Genomic DNA, 23,921 nt, shown 5'->3' on the forward strand with positions numbered 1-23,921 from the left:
TAAGATGTCTTCAAGTTTTTGTCTTGGGAGTTTAGCATCCCTCAACAAGTTCCTTCCAGGTTTCTGTGCATTGCCAAGAACCAGAAGAATGGATACCAGGTCTTAATTAATGGCCCTAAAGGATGTTGTAGATACCCAAGAAGAAGGTGTTGGGTGTAGCTAGGAGTCTCGCTCAAGGAAGTTGTTACCCAGACAATAGGAAACCAAACAGATGGCTCCAGCCGACTCGGATCTCTGTTTAGATTTTGATCTGGTGCTTCCTTACACCAAGAAGTGTGGGGCAGAAATGGCTCCTGTGACCTTTAGACTCTAGATTGCAAGCTGTTTTGTGACAAGACAATTAGGTAAGGTTACGCTAGGGGTGTCAGGGCTCAGAGAAGCTGGAGCGTGCCAAGCAGAGACACATGCCCTGTGAATATCCCCTCCTCGTGTCCTTCTATGGCTCATACTGACAAAGTTCTAGCTTTTCTTTAAAACCAAAAGTGCCCTGGAATCATTTCTAACTACAAAAAATATGTTAAGATCTATACATACACACTGAAACCTCATTTATTCATTCAACACTTACTGAGTACCTATTATGTGCCAGGCACTGTTCTAGATGCAATACAGCCTGAACTAAACAAGATGAAATTCGCTGGCCTCCTGAAGCTTCTATTCTACTGGAAGGAGACAGAAAATGGACAGAAGAAATAAGTGAAATACATAGCATGCTAGATGATGAAATGTGCTACAGAGGGGGCACCTGGGTGGCTCAGTTGGTTGGGCGACTGCCTTCGGCTCAGGTCATGATCCTGGAGTCCCTGGATCGAGTCCCGCATCGGGCTCCCTGCTCAGCTTCTCCCTCTGACCTTCCCCCTCTCATGTGCGCTCTCTCTCTCTCAAATAAATGAATAAATAAAATCTTTAAAAAAAAAACAATATAAAAAAAAAAGAAATGTGCTACAGAGGAAAATAAAGCAGAGGAGGAGGAAAGGGAGTGCTAGGAGAAGGGGTAACTATCTCAAATAGTTTCAAGGGTTTCAAGAAAGGCTTCACTGAGAGGGTGACATGTGAGCAAAAACTTGGACCTAAATGAGTGAGCCGTGGGGCACCTGGCTGTCTCAGTTAGTAGAGCAAGCAGCTCTTGATCTCGGGGTCATGAGTTCAAGCCCCACGTTGGGCACAGAGCTTACTTAAAAATAAATAAGCGAGTGAGCCATGCAGGCATCAGAGAAAAGTATTACAGACAGCAGTAACAGCCAGTGCAAAGGCCCGGAGGTAGAAGTGTGCCTGCTGCATTCTAGGTACAGTCAAGAAGAAATGTCAGTAAGGGGTGGGGGAAGTGTTGTGGGGGGGGCAGACCATGGAAGCTTTGCACATCATAGAGAGGACTTTGACTTACATTCTGTGTGAAATGGGGAGCCACTGGTGGATTTTGATTTTTAACTTTTTTTTAAGATTTTATTTGTCAGAGAGAGAGCAAGAGAGAGCACGCGAACATAAGCAGGGGGAGTGGCAGGCAAAGCAGGCAGAGGGAGAAGCAGGCTCACCGCTGAGCAGGGAGTCTGATATGGGACTCAATCCCAGGACCCTGGGATCATGACCTGAGCCGAAGGCAGACGCTTAACGACTGAGCCACCCAGGTGTCCCTAACTTTTTTAATTGAAGTATAATTGACATACATTTTATTAGTTTCAGTTGTGCAACATACTATTCACTATTTGTATTAACTTGAATTTTAAAAACCGTAACTCGTGGCTGTTGGATGGAGAGAACACTGTTGTGGGAGACAAGAAAGGAGGCTGTTGCAATAACTTAGGTGAAGACACTCTTAAAACTTCTTTCGCGAAAACTCTTCTGGGAACAGAAAAGGTGTATGAGTGAGTCTGAATGCCAAACCACAGAAACAGGTGTTTTCCCTATCCTTCAACTTGCCTAGGTACCATAAATCTGAAAGGCTTTCAGCTTGTTACAAGCTCTCCTAATTACAAAGCCCACTAATTATTACCTAGGCCTTGGCCAATTATCCCACAGGGTCCTGTGCTGGCCACAGTTTATGATTTTGCTCATGGTGAACAGGTTCAACCCTTCTAGACAGGCTCCATTAGATCCCAGCAATAACACCTGAGCTCACAAGGATCCGGGCCCAGATCTCTCTCGCACCTTGAAAGAGTCCCAGTTGGAACCTTAGTTTAGGACACTTTCCCTCCCAACTCCTAATTCTGAATACCAACTGAACTGCATTTTCAGAGACCCAGAAAGCTGAAGACCAACAGAAAGGAAAAGAAGTGCACTTCAGCTAGCATTCATTTGGAATTGGAGGTAAAAGGGAGACAGGATGGAAATTACCCACATGTGGAAGACAAGAGACCCTTCAAACGCAGCAGCAGCTGAATTCCAGCATCACAATTAAAATTAGGGATACAAAAGGTATAAAGACATCTTTTCCTAAGGGGAAGGAGGGAATTTCTTACCCTTAGGAAAGGTGACTTAGGTTCCACTGGAGATGCAGTTTGGCAACAAGGCACAAGAGGGGCACTATGAGAGCGTGGGTTTTGGGAGATAAAAGTAAAGGACTGTCGCCCCACCTACGCTACTTCCTGGGTCAGGGTGATAAGGAGACTTTTTCACTGTCGACCACATACGTTTTTTTTTTTTTAACACATACATGTATATTTTAACCAAGTGAATGATTTGTCTAGTAAAAGAATAGGAAGGGAGAGGAATAGAAAGAGAAACCCCAGGGCACCGGGCAGGCTCAGTGGGTAGAACATGCAACTCTCGATCTCAGGGTCGTGACTTCAAGCCCCACGCTGGGCACAGAGATGACTTAAAAAACAAAACATAACAAAAAACAGAAAGACAAAACCCTCTATTAACTGCAGACTCAAGTCCAAAGCCTTGGGATAGCCTGGCTGCAGCCTATATAAGCAGTTACATCCTGGGATCCTCCCCTGCAAGCTACCCTCCCTGTCCAAGAAAGCACAGCTCCAGCCTGGCTCCTTTATGCCCCGCCATGCCTCTGAGCACCCCGTTTCCAATTCCTGGAGAGCCTGTTCACCTTCTCTGGCTGAAACCCTCTCACTCACCAAAGTGACCGCTGAACACTTCCCTACCACACAGCCCTTCTCAGAAGGTAAAAGGTACTGGAATTACCCTCTGCAGGGTTCTCAGAGATTTCTGCAATCTCCCTGAGAGCAAGGGCTGGGTCTAAAGTCAGTACCCCTAGCACTGGCTACATAGTGGGGAGAGGTATGTGCATTGGCTACTCCTCTGGGTCCCCCCATTCCTTCCCCATCAGCCCCATTGCACACCCATAGAGCACTCCTTCACACGCATGGCAGAAGGACCAGCCTTATCCCTTCTGGATCCACAGTGCCCTTGAATCCCTTGGCCTTACTTAAGCTGGACAACCAGATGTTCATACACCGGGCTGGCACCAGGTATTTACTCATCCGACGTTTCTGCCCTAGCTACTGGAGTTGTCCAGGGCAATGAATCTGGTGGCAACAGCAACCTGGGGAGCTTTAAAAAATGCCATATCCAGAACCCCACTCTCAAGCTCAGTGAATCTGCAGGAGGGCAAATCTGTATCTTTGAAGTGTTCCAGGTGATTCAATACTTAGCCATGCAGGTGAGCCATAATCTCAGGGGCTGGGGCATAGCATTTTTGGCAATGGGGAAACAGACAGTATCCTAAAGCTTGTTTATTATGAAATAATTTTATTTATTTTTTAAAGATTTAAAGTAAGCCCCAACGTGGGGCTCAAACTTCCAATCTGAGATCAAGAATCACATGCTCTACCAACTGAGCCAGCCAGGTGCCCCATGAAATATTTTTCAAATTAGAAGGGGTGCCTGAGTGGCTCAGTTGGTTAAGTGTCTGCCTTCGGCTCAGGATGTGATCCTGGGGTCCTGGGGGGTCCTGGAATTGAGCTCTGCTCAGGAAGTCTGCTTCTCCCTCTCACTCTGCCCCTCCCCCCATGCTTGCATGAGCGCAGCGTGCTCGAGGGCCTGCGCGCTAGCGCTCTCTCAAATAAATTTAAAAAAAAAAAAAAAAAAACAAGACAGAAGCTGACAATTTCAATCTTCCCATTCCAGCTGCTCCTTGCCCCACTCCAACTGCAAACAGTATTCATGAGCAGGTCCACAGGCAGCCCCACCCAGGTACACTGCAGAGTGGCAAGCAAGAAAACGCCACAGAACTACCTTTCCTAGCAAAGGGCACTTTGGTCTAGTCACTGTTTGCAGAGCAGTGTTTGCTTTAACACAGAAGCAGGGAGAGTGAGGAAACTGGTTTGGCTGGTTTACTGGGTGGGAAAGAACACAGGGAAAAGTTTGAACCAAAGGTAAAACACACGGTAGAGGCTCAAACAGAAGGCACCAAATAGTCCAGGGGCTTTAATATTTAATATGCATTGAGCACCTGGTACTATTATGCCCATTTTACAGATGAGGAAACTAAGGCTTAGAGGGTAAAGTCCTTGGCCAACATCCCCTCAGCCGGCAAGGGGCAATTCAATCTAGGCAGCCTGACTCAAGAACCTTCTAAATGATGGAACTGTGGCTGGGGGTGGGCTGGGGGTAGGGGGTGGGGGGTGGGGATTGGCGGTAGATGAGAGAAAGGAAAGGGAAGAGGAAATGTGCAAAAAGTGGGTGGCTAAAGCCCTCCCAACCATAGCAAACATGAGCTGAGATGTATAAAAGGTAAACTTAAATTAGCAAGAAAAGAGACAGAGATAGAGAAAGGAAGAAAGGCTACCAGGAGGATTTCTTTTGACCAAAGATAAAAAACACTTAAAAATGACTGCCTTTCCCCTTCCAGATTCAGGTTTGAGGGCTCCCACCTCTGTGCTCTGGCTCTGAGAGGGAAGCACTCAGCACACTGTACCCCTGGGACACACTTATCAAGGTAGCCCAGCTTCCAGAACCACTGAAGGGCCGTACAACCCTCACATGAGTCTTAGAAAGTTCACGGACTCACCTCCATTTTGATCAACATCTAGGGCTGACCTGAGGCCAGAGAGTTTGAGAGAGGGAAAAAAAAGGAAAGAAAATGTATGAGGGATAATAAATATTTATTAATTCATCATTTGTTTAAAATATCTGAGTGCCGGGGCTCCTGGGTGGCTCAGATGGTTAAGCGTCTGCCTTCGGCTCAGGTCATGATCCCAGGGTCCTGGGATCGAGTCCCGCATCGGGCTCCCGGCTCCTTGGGAGCCTGCTTCTCTCTCTCTCTCTCTGTCTCTCATGAATAAATAAATAAAATCTTAAAAAAATAAAATATCTGAGTGCCTACTCTGTCCCTAAGAAATATGAGGCACCATCTAATGAATCTTTCCTGTTTCTTTACATCATCTCACTTGCTCTATGCTCAGCTCACATCGGCTTTATTCATTACTGTAACCCCAGAGGCTAGTCCAGTGCTGGCACTCTTATTTGTTGCCTAGCCAAATAAACGAACATACACATTTAAGTCTCACAACAAACCACTAAGTATTATTGCCTCCCCCCATTCACAGACGGGGAAACAGAGGTTCATTGAAGTAAAGTGATTTACCCAAGGTCACACAGCTAGGAGCTGAAAGGCAAACCTGGATCTTCTTTTTTTTAAGATTTTATTTACCTGTGGGGCGCCTGGGTGGCTCAGTCGTTAAGCGTCTGCATTCGGCTCAGGTCATGGTCCCAAGGTCCTGGGATCAAGCCCCACATCAGGCTCCCTGCTTCGGCCAGAAGCCTGCTTCTCCCTCTCCCACTCCCCCTGCTTGTGTTCCCTCTCTCGCTGTGTCTCTCTCTGTCAAATAAATAAATTAAATCTTTTAAAAAAAGATTTTATTTGAGAGACGGGGGGCGGGGAGAGAGAACAAGTAGGGGGAGGGGCAGAGGAACAAGCAGACTTCCGGCTGAGCCAGGCTAAATCCCACCCCTGGGATCATGACCTCAGCTTCAAGTCAGACACTTAACCGACTGAGTCACCCAGGCGCCCCAAACCTGGATCTTTCATGTGCTTACTCAGACTATCCTGACCAGGAATACAGACTTCATTCCCTCATTGAAAGCCCAAAGCCCTGAAAGGAGATGGGAGTTGAGGCAGAGTGGAAACCCAGAAAGTCTGAACTGTGACAGGTGCCTCTCGGGGATTTTAGGGTTTTGGCAGCTCCTGGGAGATGTAAGAGCTGATTGCCTCAGCGTCTGGCTTATCTGGGGCTACGCTTGGAAGGGAATGTGTAACAGACACCAAGGTGAGCATTTCGGAAGAAGAGACTCACCCAATATAAAGCCCCGGAGAGCAAACAGGGATTTCCACAACCACCTGGCAGAGGCAGGGCAGGTTCGGCAGGCCCCACGGGGGAACAGCAGGCAGACTTCCTTACACAGGACGCATGTGAGGAAGCCTCGGCTTCTCACAGACACAAAGACAAGAACAGGAGGACCCAGGTCTCCTTCATCAGTGAGCGCAGCACCAAGCTTTATCACCGAAGTGAGTAATGAGGAAGTGAGTCTGAGGGGTGGGAGAGGGAATCTGATGATGTAAGGGAGATCCCAAAGCAGGTTTCTGTATTTGTTTTTTTTTTAATTTTTTTTTTTTTTTAAGATTTTATTTATTTTTCAACAGAGAGAGAGACAGCGAGAGAGGGAACACAAGCAGGGAGAGTGGGAGAGGGAAAAGCAGGCTTCCCACTGAGCAGGGAGCCTGATGTGGGACTCGATCCCGGGACCCTGGGATCATGACCTGAGCTGAAGGCAGACGCTTAACGACTGAGCCACCCAGGTGCCCTGTTTTTTTTTTAAAGCCCAGTTTAATTAGGAGGTCTGCACACTGTTTCTACCACCTTTCAGCACATCTTTTAGAAAGGGGAAATGGATGTATTTAATCCACACAAGTGGGTGCTTGTGAGCTAGGTCAATCCATCAAGCAGCCAGAGCTCAAACCCAAAACATAAACCCTGTTTGCCCAAAACCAGGTGGTAGAGGAAGCAAAGCAATGAAGCCATCAGTTTAAAAGCCTACCTGCTTTTCCTCCCCCCCACCCCACTCCCCCCACGCCTCAATCAACTTAAAGCAGAGGGCACTATGATGATACTTCTTAGATCCCAAACTGTCTAATAGCCTGGGTTTCGCAAACCAGTTTGTGCCAGGAAAAAGAAAAATGAACAGAAATTCTAGAGAACCAGTTTATAGTGACTTGTTTTTTAAAACCTTCTCCATTTTAGAACCTGGAGAGAAACCAATGAAATCAATACAAGGCTCCGACTGTGGGGTCAACCATCTCACAGAGCACAACAATCACCCCAGCAAACCACCCCAGGGTCCCGAGTTTGGTCAAACCCTATTTGTGACACTCTATGGCCAATGGTGGACAAAAAGTAACAGGTTCCTTGTTTTCAAACTCCCGTGAGGGGCGCCTGGGTGGCTCAGTCAGTTAAGCGTCTGCCTTCGGCTCAGGTCATGATCCCAGGGTCCTGGGATCGAGCCCCGCATTGGGCTCCCTGCTCGGCAGGAAGCCTGCTTCTCCCTCCTCCCACTCCCCCTGCTTGTGTTCCCTCTCTCTGTCTCTCTCTGTCAAATAAATAAAATCTTAAAAAAAAAAAAAAAAAAAAACTCCAGTGAAGCAAAGTGTTTGTGGAGCCAATGTTTAAACCTAGTGCTAGGGGCACCTGAGTGGCTCAGGCGTTAAGCGTCTGCCTTCGGCTCAGGTCACAATCCCGGGGTCCTGGGATCGAGCCCCGCATCGGGCTCCCGGCTCCACGGGAAGCCTGCTTCTCTCTCTCCCGCTCCCCCTGCTTGTGTTCCCTCTCTTGCTCTCTCTCTGTCAAATAAATAAATAAACCTTTTAAAAAAATAAATACATAAATAAATAAACCTGGTGCTAATGTCATATCCCTCCATTTCCTTGGAGGGCCCAAAGAGTGAGGCCACCACCCTAACTCCCAGCTGCCTTTTTAAAATCACAAAGCCAGTTCTCTGAGGTCGCATGTGATTTTACCAGAAGGGCACTCCCATCCTGGGGTAATTGGCTAATTCTACACTGGATTGGTAGGAAATCCCAAAACAGTGAAAGGTCAGAAAATTTGTTAAGTGGGGTGGGTCTTGGATAGAAAGAAACTGAAACCAGCCACGCGACCAAGGAGCTCGAAGAGGCGGCCCCTCCCACCAGGATCACCAGCCCCAGACCCTCTGCACTTCCCCCTAGTCTGATCCATCACCACCACCTCCTCTCCTCAGGCTCCTGCCGCATCAACATCTCTGCTCTCTCAGGCACACAGTGAAGACAACACCTGCTTCACAACGGACACTAACTCTCCCAAACGCCATCTTTCTTCTTGAGATTATTGAGAAGGGGAGAGAAAAGGAGAAAGACCAGAGGCTATGTTTCAGTTTCCTCCCCTGCAAAATCGACGAACAATGGTGCCTACCCTCATAAAGCAAAATTAAGTAAAAGGAAACACTTGCTCCAGAGTCTGGTTCAAAAGGAATAGGTGCCGCTATTAATAATAATGGTAATATTTATATTATGTAATAATATTATTGGTCGGACCAAGAGCTTGTGGGGGGAGGGGGGGGCAGAGTGGGAGCAATAAAAGCCAGACTAACCCGCATTTGGGGCTACCAAATGTCCTGGTGCAGGAAAACAAAGTGACAGGAGCTTGTCTTGGACAACCCATACTCACAAACACTCACACTCCCAGTTTCTAACCCTGCCTCCATCTTCAAAGCTGGGTCAACTTTGCCTCCTCCAAGAAGCCAGTCCTCACTGCCCACTGATAGCCATCAAAACATCCCACGCCACCCACATTCTTTGGCACCTAAATGCCCATGTTCCACAGTGCCCTCTAAGTGGGTCCTGGGACATTCTCCATAATCTGCTGGAATGTGACATACTAACAGCAGGCTGGAGTGTCCCTGTATCTCTTCAATTCATTCCTGGGTGCCCAGCACGGGGCTGGGCAGAATATCAACCATCAACTAATGGTAGACCCACTGGAAAAATCAGACAAACACTTCCCTTCTGACTCAATAGAGAGCGCCACACAACGCAGGCCCCAGAAAAGCAAATATGTTTAATCAATGAAGCTGCAGTTTCGGTTGAAAAAAAAAATGCCGCCCACTGTTGGAACAACTTCCAAAATTCAAACAATCTTCACACAGCAGCATGATTGCTGCAGTTTTCACGTGACCAAAGAATGAAGAAATGCAGTGAATTTCCTCTGGGAATTATGGGTGATTTCTCACTTGAAAAAGTGTTTTAGGGGCACCTGGGTGGCTCAGTCGTTAAGCGTCTGCCTTTGGCTTGGGTCATGGTCTCAGGGTCCTGGGATCGAGCCCCACATCGGGCTCCCTGCTCAGCAGGAGGCCTGCTTCTCTCTCCCACTCCCCCTGCTTGTGTTCCCTCTCTCCCTGTGTCTCTGTCAAATGAATAAATAAAAATCTTAAAAAAAAAAAAGTGTTTTATAGTTATGATACTCGCCCCATCAACTAAAATCAAGAGTAAGAAGTCGTTTGGTAGGAAATAAGCATCTGGGAGTCAGTGAAACCAGAAGAGAAACCAAGCTTCCCCTGCTCTCTCACTCCTGAGGACCAGTGAAGTGAAATAAAGCAAACTCTATAATCCCGATTATCACAGTGACAAGGCCCAGAAATACACTGTGTGCCTTTTCATTCCCTGAGTCAGAGCTATCGGGCTTTTTTAAAAAACCATTATTCCTTGGGGAATAGTACCTGTATGGAAATGTTTTCACCTCTTTGAGCAAATGCCACAACCTGATAACCAAGAGAGGGCACCCAGATGGTGCAGAATGGGCCCTGGAGTCAGGCCTCATTCAAATTCCTGCTCTGCTGACCTTGGGTAAGTGGACTCCACCCTCTGAGCCTCCATTTCCTTATCTACAAAAGGGGAATTACTGAGCTCTCCACCCCCCCCCCATACATCAGGTTTCTGAAGTCTGAAATGACGGTCTCTCAAGTGGTCAGGACAAAATAGGACACATTAAAGGCCTCTAAGTAAGTGCCCCCTTCCCAACATCACCATACAAGGGTAGCCCTCTCTGGTTAAGGTTTAGATCCCTTCATCTGTGTAAATTCCAAAGGGGTATCGTTTCAACCAGGACAAAAGGGCTTTGCCCAGGGGCGTGGAAGGGCAATTTCTCAGACCCTTCGCAGGCTCAGGACTTACCTCTGCCCAGGACTCGGCCTCTCTCCAAATGTCGCCGGGGCACTGTGAACGTGTAGCTGTCAGCGCCAAAGCCAGGACGGCAGGGCTCTGGCTCCTGGCAGAGCCACGATGAAACCTGGAGTAGGGGAAAGGTATGAAACCAGGGTGACCTGGGAGGGGGGGGGTTATCCCCTCCTGCCCACACCGAAACCAACTGCGCCTCCCCTCCCTCGCTCTCAGCGTCGGCGTTGTGGGAGGGAGCCACACTCACCCCCAACCCCCAGGGCAGGCAGCCACGCCAAACTCTTTCACTCCGAAACCTGCTGCCGCCAAGCCCCCAGGTACTCCCGGGAGAGGGGGCTGCTGGGTCCGTGCCTCCCCACCAAGCACCCCTATCCTTGCGGTCTCCTTTTTCATTTCACTGGAGGCATCTTTACTCTTCCCCACTTCACTTTCCACACACCGGGAACGCCCCCACTCCCAAGTCTACCTCCTCACAAGGAGGGGCGCCCCAACACCTTTGAGCCCTTTATTATCCCAGGGGAACCTCCATACCTGTTTACTAACCCTTCTTTACACGGCGGCTGCCTTTATTTCTATTGATTTCCCTTTCCTTACCTCAGGGGTCGTCCGCATTACTCCTGGCTCCCCTTGACTTGCACCGGGACTCCCCTTTTCTGTATCCTGACCCCCCCCACGCCCCTCCCCCACTGCCCGCCCCTAGCCCGTACTGCGGCCAGCCCGGGATCCCCCAGGCCCACAGCGAGGCTCGCCCCCCCGACAGCTCGAGGATTCACGCGCGGGAGTGGGCAAAGCCGCGCTCGCTCTCCACCCGCTCCCACTCCCACCTCCGCGGAGCCCAAGAGCGCGGCGCAGCTTCCAGGCCGTTCCTGAAACTAAACTTTCTTGGGAGAAGAGGGGGCGACAGGCGAGAGGAAGGGCCGACGACAGAGAGGAAGGGGGCCGGGGCGCGTGATGGTGGGGCCGGAAGGCGTCCCCCGCAAAGCAAGGGGACGCGACGTACCTGTAGCAGCAGGAGGAGCGCGGAGACGCTAGGGTACCGAGGGCCCATGGCGGGCCGAGCAGGGGTCGGGTCCTGCGGAGCTTGGCGGGGCGACAGTTCGGCAGGACTTCCGCGAACTCACAGGTGCTCCGCAGCGCCGGGCGCCAATGAGCTGGGCTGCGTCGCGGCCGCCAGGTGAGCCTGAAGGCTCCGCCCCCGGCACCGCCGATTGGCTGCGGCTACACCTGCGGCCCACAGCCAATGAGCGGCGGGGCTCAGCCTCAGCTTCCTCCGGCGTGGTGGGGGCAGACGGCTTCAAGCCGCTTCAAGCTGCTCCCGCCCAGTGAGCCGCTACCCGCACTTGCTCGAATCAGGATGTGGAATAGGGGTTCCATAATTCCTGTTACCTCCAAGTTTCCTCCCAGCTTCCCGGTGCCTCACAAACACCTGGGGACAGAAAGGAATTTACGCTTTATCTAGTTTTTTGTTTGTTTTTTTTTAAGTAGTCTCTGCGCTCAACGCGGGGCTTGAACTCATGACCCTGAGATCAAGAGTCACTCCTTCTACCGACTGAGCCAGCCAGACGCCCCACTAGCTCTGCTTTTTTTTTTTTTTTTTGACAGAGAGAGAGAGAGAGAGAGAGAACAAGCAGGGGGAGGGCAGGGAGAGGGAGAAGCAGGCTCCCTGCTGAGCAAGCAGGAAGCCCGGTATGGGGCTGGATCCCAGGATCCCAAGATCATGACCTGGGCCTAAGGGAGACGCTTAACGGACAGAGCCACCCAGGCGCCCCCGCTTTTTTTTTTTTTAAGATTTATTTATTTTAGAGGGAGAGATTAAAGGGGGGAGGGGCAGAAGAAGAGGGAGAGAGTCCCAAGCCGGTTCTGAGCTAAGCACAGAGGCGGGGCTCGATCTCATGATCCTGAGATCACTTGAGAGGAAACCCAAGAGTCGGTTGCTTAGGTGGAGTAGCTTAGGTCGCCTAACCGACTGAGCCTCCCAGGCGCTCCTAGTTCTTTTTAACTGCAGGTCTCCATAGGTCGTGAGTGTGCAAGTCAATCCACTGGGTAGGACCCACCTTTCAAAACCTCAGTTTCTCCATCTTCCAAACGGGAACAATAATCACAAACTCCTTACTAGGTTGTGAGGTTGCCATACAATTAATAAGACCAATGTTTCCTGCGCCATAAACGCTCTGTACAAATGTGAGGGATAATAATAGTAACAATAGGTGCAGCGCGTTGAACGTTAAATGTGCCAGGCTCTATGCTAAACATTTAATCTTATCTAGGAACAACCCAAGAGCTGTTGCTGTTCCCGTTTGATAGGTAACTGACGCATAAAGAATTGGAGGCCACTAGGAGGTGGTGAAGGACTGGAACCCACCCCTCTCTGATTCCAGGGCCCTTCTTTCTATAGCTTCACCTCATGTAGATCCCAGATCATCTTGGAGCTGGAGCCGTAGTTTTCAGTCTTCGATGTTATCCTGAAAAAGACCCTTTAAAGATCATCCAAATCTGTTATTTGCAAAGAAGTTTCAATGTCCCATAACAAGTTAATATCAAAGCCAAGACTGGAGCCTCAAATCTCCTGATCCCCAGATTGGTGCTCTTAACACTACACTATTGTCACTACTGCCTTCTCTAGAGAATTCTGTCCTTAGGAAAATAATTTTAGAGTCAAAAAAAGAATAGACACGCAAATGTTAGGTCAGATAGCTTCTCCGTCTGACTGCCAGGGGCCAGCAGCATCTGTGTGGTTTGGCTACCCTGACAAGGACACTATGTTTCCCTTTACCCCCCCAAGCATGCTCAGAACTCCTAAACACTGTGTGGAGTAAACTGCTCACCAGCTGCATAACCTTGGGCAGCTAGGTGCTCTTATCTGTATAAATGGGTCGATGGGAGCTATGCAAGAAAATCACTGAACAGAATACTTGGCACTTGGTAGCGCCCACTCAGTAAATGTTTTGGTGTGTTGGTCGGTCTTTGGAAAGGATCACTCCTTTCCCCCCTTCCTCCTGGAGAAGGCCATGTTTAGAATATTTCACCCAGAGGGGCACCTGGGTGGCTCAGTCATTAAGCGTCTGCCTTTGGCTCAGGTCATGATTCCAGGGTCCTGGGATCGAGCCCCACATCGGGCTCCCTGCTCAGCGGGAAGCCTGCTTCTCCCTCTCCCACTCCCCCTGCTTGTGTCCCCTCTCTCAGTGTGTCTCTCTCTGTCAAATAAATAAAATCTTTAAAAAAATATATATATATTTCACTCAGAGCAAAAGGTGAATCTGAGGTCACTGAGGCTACTTTCTCAACCCAGAGGAGAGGTGTTGCAAACCAAGACGGTGTTTTGAATCAGCCCAGTACTCCTCCCCCACCTGTCCCCTCAGTTTTAATGGGTTTCCCCACCTGTCCCCTCAGTTTTAATGGGTTTCTGAGTACACGCCCAGGCCATTTGGATTTCTGCATTTTGGCTCTCTCTGCCTCTTAACCCACCAGAAGGCTCATAGGGAAAGGTCTCCAGTATTTCCTTTCCCACTGAGGCTCCTGCCCGACTGTGCATTAAACAAGATAATGGAAATACAGAAAGAGGCGTTTCCCCCATGGGGCAGCTTGTCCGTTTATTTTTTCTCTCCCAGTTATGTAAAAATACATATTTAAAAAAAAATACATATTTTATACCATTGCTCGGCCCAGGGAGCCTTTAGGGCTTTGCTTTCCTCCACCCAGCAAGCCCTGGCCTTGTAACTCTGAAGCGACTCTCATCGACTCTTCCATTACACTCTGATAATTCAATAAAAAGGATTTTAGAAAACAATTAGGGGCAGTGAAGACAGGTCGGCATGATGCTCTCTTCAGACTTCTCAGCAAGTCCTTCAAGCTCCAGGAACAGTGGTGAAGGACTGCGGGCTCTCAGCTGTCCAGAGTGAGGAGGGAATACTCAGGAGGCTGGAGGGGGAGCACTGAGTGACTATGGCTCTCAATGAATTGCCTCAGTTTCCTCTTCCATCAAAAAAGATTTCCTCTGGGCACCTCGGCGCAGTCGGTTGGGTGTCTGACTATTGGTTTCAGCTCAGGTCATGATCTCAGGGTTGTAAGATCAGACCCCACATCGGGCTCCGCACTCAGCACAGTCTGCGGGGGACTGTCTCTCCTGCTTCCTCCCGCCCCTCCCCCCTCTAAAATAAATAAATAAATCTATTTTTTATTAAAAAAGGATTCCTCATTGTGAGGATCAAAGGAGCTGATGTTGGGCTATGCTGCTGATAGCCTTTGATCTCAAGTTGCTGGAGGCTTCACATTCCCCTCTAGCTGCGGAGAGGGTAGCATGTCACTTGATCCTTTCCAGTCCCAGTTTCCTCTTCCATAAAATGGGGATGCTGATAGCACTTAATTCACAAGATTCTTGTTAGCTTTTAGCACTCTTGGCTCAGTACATTCCCTTACCAGTTCTAGGCCCAATTGTGAGCCCCTATGAAGCCTCCCCACCCCCAGCTCTGCTTTCCCCACTGCCACCATTAAAACCTATTAGGCTGTCTCTGGCTGCTGTGGGGGAAAAACTCTTTGACACAAGCTGGGTTAGTCTTTTCAACCTTCCCAAGGGTCATGTGCATTTTAATGAGGGCTCTAGGGTGTGCTTCTTTCAAAGGAATGAGAACTTTGGAGCTAGTAAACTGGGCCCAAGATTCTTAAAGTGGTGTCTGTGGCTGGGCTTCCGGGAGGTCCATGTACCCCGGAGATTGTATGCAACTGTGTTGGTGCACGTGATTGGGTCCACTGCATGCATTAGCTTCCCAACTGAGGGGAGAAAAAATCAACAGCTTGGAGTTAAGAGCCCTCTGAGAGCCTGTCCAATGTTAACGGTAGATTTTCAAGTATCTACAGCGAAAAGAAAGGTTGACTAGAGGCCTTGCCAGTGGATGACAGCCCCTATGGCTGATGCTAACCAAACATCCATCGCTGCGATGAGAACGCCAGGTCTCCCTATTACAGGGTGTGTCTCTGATGAACTTTCATTTCCTGGGTGTCCTGGCCACTGGTCAGCCAGGAGGTTAACGATTAATTCCCCCAGGCAGTCCCATCCCTTTCATTTCCAGGCAAAGCGGTGGCAATAATGGTACTCCGACCAAGAGGGGTACCCCCTCCCTAAGCCTGTCTGAGAGGAACTTAACCCCCACCTAGCTGGAGGGGAATCCCAGGAAAATTGAAATTGCCAGGGATTGCAGCCAGATGGAGCTCCCAATGGTGTGGGGGAGAGGAGGCTCTGGGCTAGCTGCTCCTGGGGGCTCCTGAAACCTCTGCTGGCCCCGACTGCCTGCCAGCACACAGGGCAGGGAGCTGGATATCCAGCTTCAGCTTCCTGTGAAAATAACAGTAACTGATAGAGGTGCCGCACCCCTGCCCCTTGCAGCTTAGCCACTCATGTCTGCAAAAAACATTGTTTTTTCAATCACAAAGAAAACAGCATACTGCATACCATGTAGAGTAGAATGCAACACCATGTAGCTATCATCTAGCTCCAATAATTATTTTTTGCCATTTTTATAATTTTGTCATTTGTAAACTTTGTAATTGTACCAAATCTTGTCTCATCTTTTCACCCCTGCATTTTTTTTTAAGAAATTAAGACTATTTTTTAGAGCAGTTTTATGTTCACAGCAGATTCGAAAGGAAGATACAGAGATTTCCCAAATACCCCTTGCCCCCCACACATACATAGCCTCCCCCCACCAGAATGGTACATTTGTTACAATTGGTGAACCTACACTGACACTTCATAATCACCCAAAGTCCACATTACAATTCTGTGGGTTTGAACAAATGTATAATGACATGTATCCACCATTATAGTGACACAGTTATTTCACTGCCCTAAAAATCCTCTGAGCTCAAAACAGACAAAATCCTCTGTGCCTTGCCTGCCTATTCATCCCTCCCTCCCTGCTAACTCCTGTCAACCACTGATCTTTTTTACTGTCTTCGTAATTTTGCCTTTTCTAGAATGTCATATAAGTGTTTGAGGACATAAGTCAGCACCCCCAAATATACCATTTTGGCATATTGATTATTCTGAATTACCTAAGAAAGAGCCAGTACAAAAAAGACACTCTGGGGCGCCTGGGTAGCTCAGTTGGTTAAGCGACTGCCTTGGGCTCAGGTCATGATCCTGGAGTCCCTGGATCAAGTCCCGCATCCGGCTCCCTGCTCGGCAGGGAGTCTGCTTCTCCCTCTGACCCTCCCACCTCTCATGTACTCCCTCTCTCTCATTCTCTCTCTCTCAAATAAAAATAAATAAAATCTTTAAAAAAAAAAAAAGACACTCTGACCCCCCACCTTCCCCCTGAAAACTGGAAATAAATCTCCCATGTGAAATGTACCCTCCCTGTACCAGGACATAAAGAGACAGCCTTATGGTAGGACTCAGAGAATTCAGGGCCAAGGAAGCTTATATAAATAAACCTGGTCAGTTTTACTAATTTACTACCCCAGTCCAAATTCTGTTCAAAAACTCCCTACTAACTGGAGCTCTCAAACAAAAGTTTTCTTTATCCTGTCAATTCCTCACAGATTATATTTCTTCATCTAAAATGTATAAAAGCTTGGGGCACCTGGGTGACTCAGTCAGTTAAGTGGCTGACTCTTGATTATGGCTCAGGTCATAATCTCAGGGTTTGAGATCAAGTCCTGAATTGGGCTCCAGGCTAAGCGTGGAGCCTGCTTAAGATTCTGTCTCCCCTTCTCCCTCTGTCCCTCCCCACTGCTTACACACTCTCTCTAAAATAAATAAAAATAAAATAAAATAAAATAGGGGCGCCTGGGTGGCTCAGTGGTTAAGCATCTACCTTTGGATCAGATCATGATCTCAGGGCCATGAGATTGACAAATGAATAAATAAAATCTTAAAATAAACAAATAAATAAATAAACAAATAAATAAAATCTTTAAGATTTGATTTATTTATTTGATAGAGAGAGCGGGAGAACACAGAGGGAGAGGGAGAGGAAGAAGCAGACTCCCTGCTGAGCAGAGAGCCCAACATGGAAATAAATTATATATATACACATATATATAATATATATTATATAATAGAATATTACTCAGCCATAAAAAAGAATGAAGTCTTTTCCATTTACAATAACATGGATGGATCTAGAGGGTATAATGCTAATGTCAGAGAAAAACAAGTACCATATGATTTCACTAATATGTAGAATTTAAGAAACAAAACAAACACACAAAGGATAAAAGAGACAAAAAAAAACAGACTCTTACATATAGAGAACAAACTGATGGTTACCAGAGGGGAGGTGATAGGGGGATGGGGGAAATGGGTGCAATTGGATTAAGAGGACACTTACTGTGGTGAGCACTGAGTAATGTATAGAGTTGCTGAATCCTTGTATTTTACACCTGAAACTAATATAATACTGTATGTTAATTATACTGGAATTAAAATTTTTAAATGTATAAAAACTGCATGCCTTGATCATTTCTTTGGGTCTCAATTTTATGATTGGGCCTCCATGCACATGTAATTAAACTTTGTTTTTTCCTTGTTTTTTTTTTTTTTTTAAGATTTTATTTATTTGACAGAGAGAGACACAGCGAGAGAGGGAACACAAGCAGGGGGAGAGGGGGGGAGAGGGAGAAGCAGGCTTCCCGCTGAGCAGGGAGCCCGATGTGGGGCTCAATCCCAGGACCCTGGGATCATGACCTGAGCCAAAGGCAGACACTTAACGACTGAGCCACCCAGGCGCCCCATCCTTGTTTTTTTTTAAAGTTTTTAAAAAGTTTTTTTATTTATTTAAGCAATCTCCACAACAAACAAGGGGCTTGAACTCACAGGCCCATGATCAAGAGTCACACTCTCTTCCAACTGAGCCAGCCAGGGAGTCACTCCTTTCCTTCTGTTAATCAGACTCATGTCAGTTTGGTTCTTAGACCACCTAGAAGAACCTTTAAGTACAAAGAAAAATTTTTCCTCCCCAACTGTTGGAATCATAACGGTTACAGACATTTCAGATTGGCTTCTTTTATTAATAAACATTTAAGGTTCCCCCATGTCTTTTTGTGGCTTGATAGCTCATTTTTTTTTAGCACTGAATAATATTCTATTGTCCATATGAACTGCAATCTATTTATCCACTTACCCCTGAAGGATATTTTGGTTGCTTCCAAGTTTTGGCAACTATGAATAAAACTGCTATAATCATTCATGTATAGGTTTTCATGTGGATATAAGTTTTCAACTCCTTTCGGTAAATACCAAGGAGCAGAGTTGCTGGAATGTATAGTATAAGGATGTTTAGTTTGTAAGAAGTTGCCAAACCAGCTTCGGAAGTGGCTGTACCATTCTGCATCCCCCCAATGGTGAGAGATTCTATGGCTCCACAGCCTCACCAGCATGTGCTGTTGTCAGTGTTCCATATATTTTGGCTATTTTGGTATTTTTATTTTTATTTTTGCAGAATATATATTTTCTTAAATCCCAGATAACATGTCACTTCTCCTAAAAATATTTCAGTCTGCATCTCTGAGAAAGACTTTTTTTTTTTTTTTTAAGTAGGGTCCAGGCCTAGCGTGGAGCCCAATGCAGGGCTTGAACTCACGACTCCAAGATCAAGACCTGAGCTGAGATCAAGAGTCCAACGCTTGGGGCGCCTGGGTGGCTCAGTTGGTTGAACGGCTGCCTTTGGCTCAGGTCATGATTCCAGGGCCCTGGGATCGGGCCCTGAATTGAGCTCCCTGCACAGCGGGAAGCCTACTTTTCTCTTTCCTTCTGCCGCTCCCCCTGCTTGAGCTCGCTCGCTAGCTCTCTCAAATAAATAATAAATAAAATCGTTTTAAAAAAAAGAGTCTGACACTCAACCAACTGAGCCACCCAGGGGTCCTGAGAAAGAAAAAAATTTTTTTTAAGATTTTATTTATTTAGGGGCGCCTGGGTGGCTCAGTCGTTAAGCATCTGCCTTCGGCTCAGGTCATGGTCCCGGGTCCTGGGATCGAGCCCCGCGTCAGGCTCCCTGCTCTATGGGAGGCCTGCTTCTCCCTCTCCCATTCCCCCTGTTTGTGTTCCCTCTCTCACTGTGTCTCTCTCTGTCAAATAAATAAGATCTTAAAAAAAAAAATTTATTTATTTATTTGACAGAGAAAGAGAGAGAGAGCACAAGCAAGGGGAGGCAGGCAGAGGGAGAGAGAGAAGCAGGCTTCCCGCTGAGCAAGGAGCCTGATGCAAGGCTTGATCCCAGGACCCTGAGATCATGACCTGAGCCAAAGGCAGACGCTTAACCAACTGAGCCACCCAGTCACCCCCAGATTCAATTTTTTTTCTTTTTTAAAGATTTTATTTATTTCACAGAGAGAGACACAGCGAGAGAGGGAACACAAGCAGGGGGAGTGGGAGAGGGAGAAGCAGGGTTCCCGAGGAACAGGGAGCCCGATGCGGGGTTCGATCCCTGAACCCTGGGATCATGACCCAAGCTGAAGGCAGACACCCAACAACTGAGCCACCCAGGTGCCCCAGATTCAATTTTTTAGACAAAATATTTCATATTTCATATATGGTTCTGAGTACTTCCCATAACATCATATCAGGAAGCAAGAAATTGGTTGGCTCTATTAGAATACTAAGATTCAGTTAATGTCAGCTGATCCCCCATTACCAACTTACCTATCAGCCTTTTACCTTGTGGTTTTAGCACCATAAATGATGGCTGACCAGATCCATTAGCTCATTAGGGCAAACAACAAACATTTATTAAGCACGCCCATGTGCTAGGTACTCTGCTCAGCACTATGTGCTAGGTACTCTGCTCAGTGGACACAAAAGTAAACAAAATGTTTCCTGCCCTAGGGGTGCCTGGCTGGCTCAGTCAGTAGAGCATGCAACTCTTGATTTCAGAGTTGTGAGTTCACGCCCCATGTGGGATGTAGAGTTTACTTAAAATAAATAAGGCATCTTCTTTCTGACTGGTCTTGGTGTGTTCTGTCTCAGAGCTGCCCATAGCAAGATGTCTTCAGGAAATGCCAAAATTGGGGGACGACTGGGTGGCTCAGTCGGTTAAGCAACTGCTTCCAGCTCAGGTCATGATCTTGGAGTCCCAGGATCGAGTCCCGCATTGGGCTCCCTGCTCAGCGGGGAGTCTGCTTCTCCCTCTGACCCTACCCCCTCTTGTGTACTCTCTCCCTCTCAAATAAATAAAATCTTTAAAATAAAAAAAAATAAAAGGAAATGCCAGAATTGGGCATCCTGTCCCCAACTTCAAAGCCATGGCTACTATGCCAAATGGCCAGTTCAAAGACATCAGACTATCTGACTACAAAGGCAAATACATCCTGTTCTTTTTTTACCCTCTTGAATTTACCTTTGTGTGCCCAGGGAGATTACTGCTTTCAGTGACAGGGGAGAAGAATGTAAGAAACTCACCAAGTGATTGGTGCTTCTGTGGATTCTCATTTCTGTCACCTGGCATGGATCAACACACCCAAGAAACAAGAAGGACTGGGACCCATGAACATTCCCTTGGTATCAGACCCCAAGTGTAGCATCACTCAGGACCATGGAGTCTTTTTCTCTTTCTTTTTAGGACTATGGACTCTTAAAGGCTGATGAAGGCATCTCGTTCAGGGGCCTCTTTATCAGTGATGAGAAGGATATCCTTTGGCAGCTCACTCTAAATGACCTTCCCAGGATAGCTGGCTGGCTCAGTCGTTAAGCGTCTGCCTTCAGCTCAGGTCATGATCCCAGGGTCCTGGGATCGAGCCCCACATTGGGCTCCCTGCTCCGTGGGAAGCCTGCCTCTCCCACTCCCCCTGCTTGTGTTCCCTCTCTCGCTGTGTCTCTCTCTGTCAAATAAATAAATAAAATCTTTAAATAAATAAATAAATGACCTTCCCACCGGCTGCTCTGTGGATGAGACCCTGAAACTAGTTCAAGCCTTCCAATTTACTGACAAGCATGGGGAAGTGTGCCCAGCTGGCTAGAAGCCTGGCAGTGATACCATCAAGCTGATGTCCAGAAGAGCAAAAAATATTTCTCTTAACAGAAGTGAGAACTGGGCCATTTTAGGGCTGGGCTGCAGTGGGTGGCCATGAAAACAAAATCTCTTTTGTACCATTGTCAGGCTTAAAACACAAGACTTCAGACTCAGTGCAGATGTGGTATGGGACAGGACGGGCCTCTCCTGCAGGGGCTGGGGAGGCCAGCCTTTCTTCCTCTGGAGAGAATGGCCTGAGCTGTGCTGTGGGAACCACTTTTGATCTTTCATTGTTTCTATTAAACTTGAACTGAGAAAAAAAAAATAATAAGCTAAGTTAAAAAAAATTGTTTCCTGGGGCGCCTGGGTGGCTCAATCAGTTAAGCATCTGCCTTCGGCTCAGGTCATGATCTCAGGGTCCTGGAATCGAGCCCCAAATCAGGCTCCCTGCTCAGTGGGGAGTCTGCTTCTCACTCTTCCTCTCTCTGCCCCTCTCCCCCTGCTCGTGGTCTCTCTCTCTCTGTTTCAAGTAAATAAATAAAATCTTTAAAAAAAAAAAGTTTCGGGCGCCTCAGTGGCTCAGATGGTTAAGCGTCTGCCTTCGGCTCAGGTCATGATCCTGGAGTCCCTGGATCGAGTCCCGCATCGGGCTCCCTGTTCTGCAGGGAGGCTGCTTCTCCCTCTGATCCTTCCCCCTCTCATGTGCTCTCTGTCTCTCTCATTCTCTCTGTCTCAGATAAATAAATAAAATCTTAAAAAAAAAAAAAAGTTTCCTGCCCTTAAGAAGCTCATAGGTGGGCGCCTGGATGGCTCAGTTGGTTAAGCGACTGCCTTTGGCTCAGGTCATGATCCTGGAGTCCCGGGATCGAGTCCCGCATCGGGCTCCCTGCTCAGCGGGGAGTCTGCTTCTCCCTCTGACCCTCCCCCCTCTCATGTACTCTCTCTCATTCTCGCTCTCTCAAATAAATAAATAAAATCTTAAAAAAAAAAAAAAGAAGCTCATAGGTAATGAGGGATGCAGACAGGTCAACATTCATCCAGTTATTCACTGAATGCTGACTATGTACCAGGCATGCTGCTCGATGCTAGTATCTATAATATATGGTATGATAAAAAAGATAGCTACCATGTCTTGGAGCTCATCGTACTCCGTACGCCTTCTCTCACCGGTCCTCATACATTCCTTTGGGTACTATCACTACATCCATTTTACTGATTTGGAAGCAGAGGCTCAGCGTAGTAACACGATTTCTCCAGGGTTACACAGTAAAAGTGACAGAACTGGAATTTGAACCCAGGGCCACTGGTCTCCAAAGCCTGTTAATCTCCATGCTGTACTGTTAAGGCCAGGGAAGGCTTTTATTTCTAGGTACCAGTTGAACTGAAAGGCAAACCTTGCTTAATTTAGCAAGAAAGGATCTGTCAGGGCGCCTGGGTGGCTCAGTCGGTTAAGCGTCTGCCTTGGGCTCAGGTCATGATCTCAGGGTCCTGGGATCGAGCCCCACATCAGGCTCCCTGCTCGGCGGGAAGCCTGCTTCTCCCTCTCCCACTCCCCCTGCTTGTGTTCCCTCTCTCGCTGTGTCTCTCTCTGTCAAATAAATAAACAAAATCTTAAAAAAAAAAAAAAAGAAAGAAAGAAAGAAAAGAAAAGAAATGATCTGTCAAGTTAACCTGAAATTCCAGACCCCAGAGCAGCCAGGAGAAGCTGGTAAGAGCACAGCTCAAGCTGCTGATTGCTCAGCAAGGCTGGAGCTTCCCTCCATCAAGGGGTTGGGTGGGGGACTGACCAGAGCCGAAACCAGAGGGGCAGACCGTGGGTGGGCCACGTGGTTCTCCAACCTGCCTACAGAGCAGAGCGTATTACCCCCATTTTCCAGAGGCAGTGAGTGAGGCTCAGAGAGAACAACCAGGTCATAGCAGAGGTAGGGTTCAGGCTGGTGCTCCAGCTCCAATACCAGGATTGCAAAATGGTTCCCAGCACCGGGGTGGGTGCTCACTGCCTGAGTCTGAATCCTGCTCTTCCACCAGCTCATTTTAAGCCTTTGAATGAGTCACTTTAACTCCCTTTGGTCCTCAGTGTCCTCATCTGTAAAATGGGGATCACAGTAGCACCTACCTTGTTGGGTGGTTGTGAGAAACGTAAGTGAAGGTGGCACACAGGAAGTGCTAGATGAACATTAACTATTTCCACACTTCATGCCACTCAGGGTTTTCTCGGAGTGCAGTCCGAGGGCCGCAGGCTCCCTCCAGCTTCTCACTCTCTCCTAGGCCTGCTGAAAGAGGGGGAGCCCCATGGCTGGCTAGGTGCCCTCTCTCTGCACAGGTATCTTTGCAACTGGTATCTCAAGAATGCCAGATAATGTGCTGCAGGATCGCCAGGCAGGCCAGCCCCACAGAGCCGGGCTTCCAGTCTCCCAGGAGCAAAGAAGGCCCCACTCCTCCTCTCGGAGCCCAGGAAGCCATCCCCGCGTGCACGTGGAGAGAGAAAGCCCCTCCTCCTCTTCCCTTCACTTGTGTCAAGGCCCACCCTCCAGCCTCTGCCAATGAAATCCTGTCTGTAAAATAACTCAGTTAGGGCGCCTGGGTGGCTCAGTTGGTTAAGCAACTGCCTTCGGCTCAGGTCATGATCCTGGAGTCCCGGGATCGAGTCCCACGTCGGGCTCCCTGCTCATCAGGGAGTCTGCCTCTCTCTCTGACCCTCCCCCCTCTCATGCTCTCTCTATCTCATTCTCTCTCTCAAATAAATAAATAAATAAATAAATAAATAATCTTTTAAAAAAAAATAAAATAAAATAAAATAAAATAACTCAGTTAGCCTG

General features: G+C 47.8%; 1 protein-coding gene and 1 pseudogene across 2 annotated transcripts in view; one reads left to right on the plus strand and one right to left on the minus strand.

Annotated features, from left to right (window-relative positions):
• CDH1 (cadherin 1) overlaps positions 1–6,568 on the minus strand; it is a 76,035-nt gene extending 69,467 nt beyond the window's left edge. Inside the window, exon 1 of one of the 2 annotated variants that reach the window (XM_064580363.1) lies at positions 6,252–6,568. The gene's annotated coding sequence lies outside the window, so the exon portion shown is untranslated. Of the gene's footprint in view, positions 1–5,608; positions 5,766–6,251 lie in introns of those variants that run through there. The other variant, XM_064580364.1, reaches the window with a different exon arrangement.
• The window catches only part of LOC123856000 (peroxiredoxin-1-like), a 38,372-nt pseudogene extending 16,999 nt beyond the window's left edge, over positions 1–21,373 (plus strand).
• Positions 21,374–23,921: the final 2,548 nt, after the last annotated feature.

Source organism: Mirounga angustirostris, unplaced genomic scaffold, assembly GCF_029215605.1.
Source record: "Mirounga angustirostris isolate CCGP_5_RB_7025 unplaced genomic scaffold, mMirAng1.0.hap1 SCAF_16, whole genome shotgun sequence".
NCBI lineage: Eukaryota > Metazoa > Chordata > Mammalia > Carnivora > Phocidae > Mirounga > Mirounga angustirostris.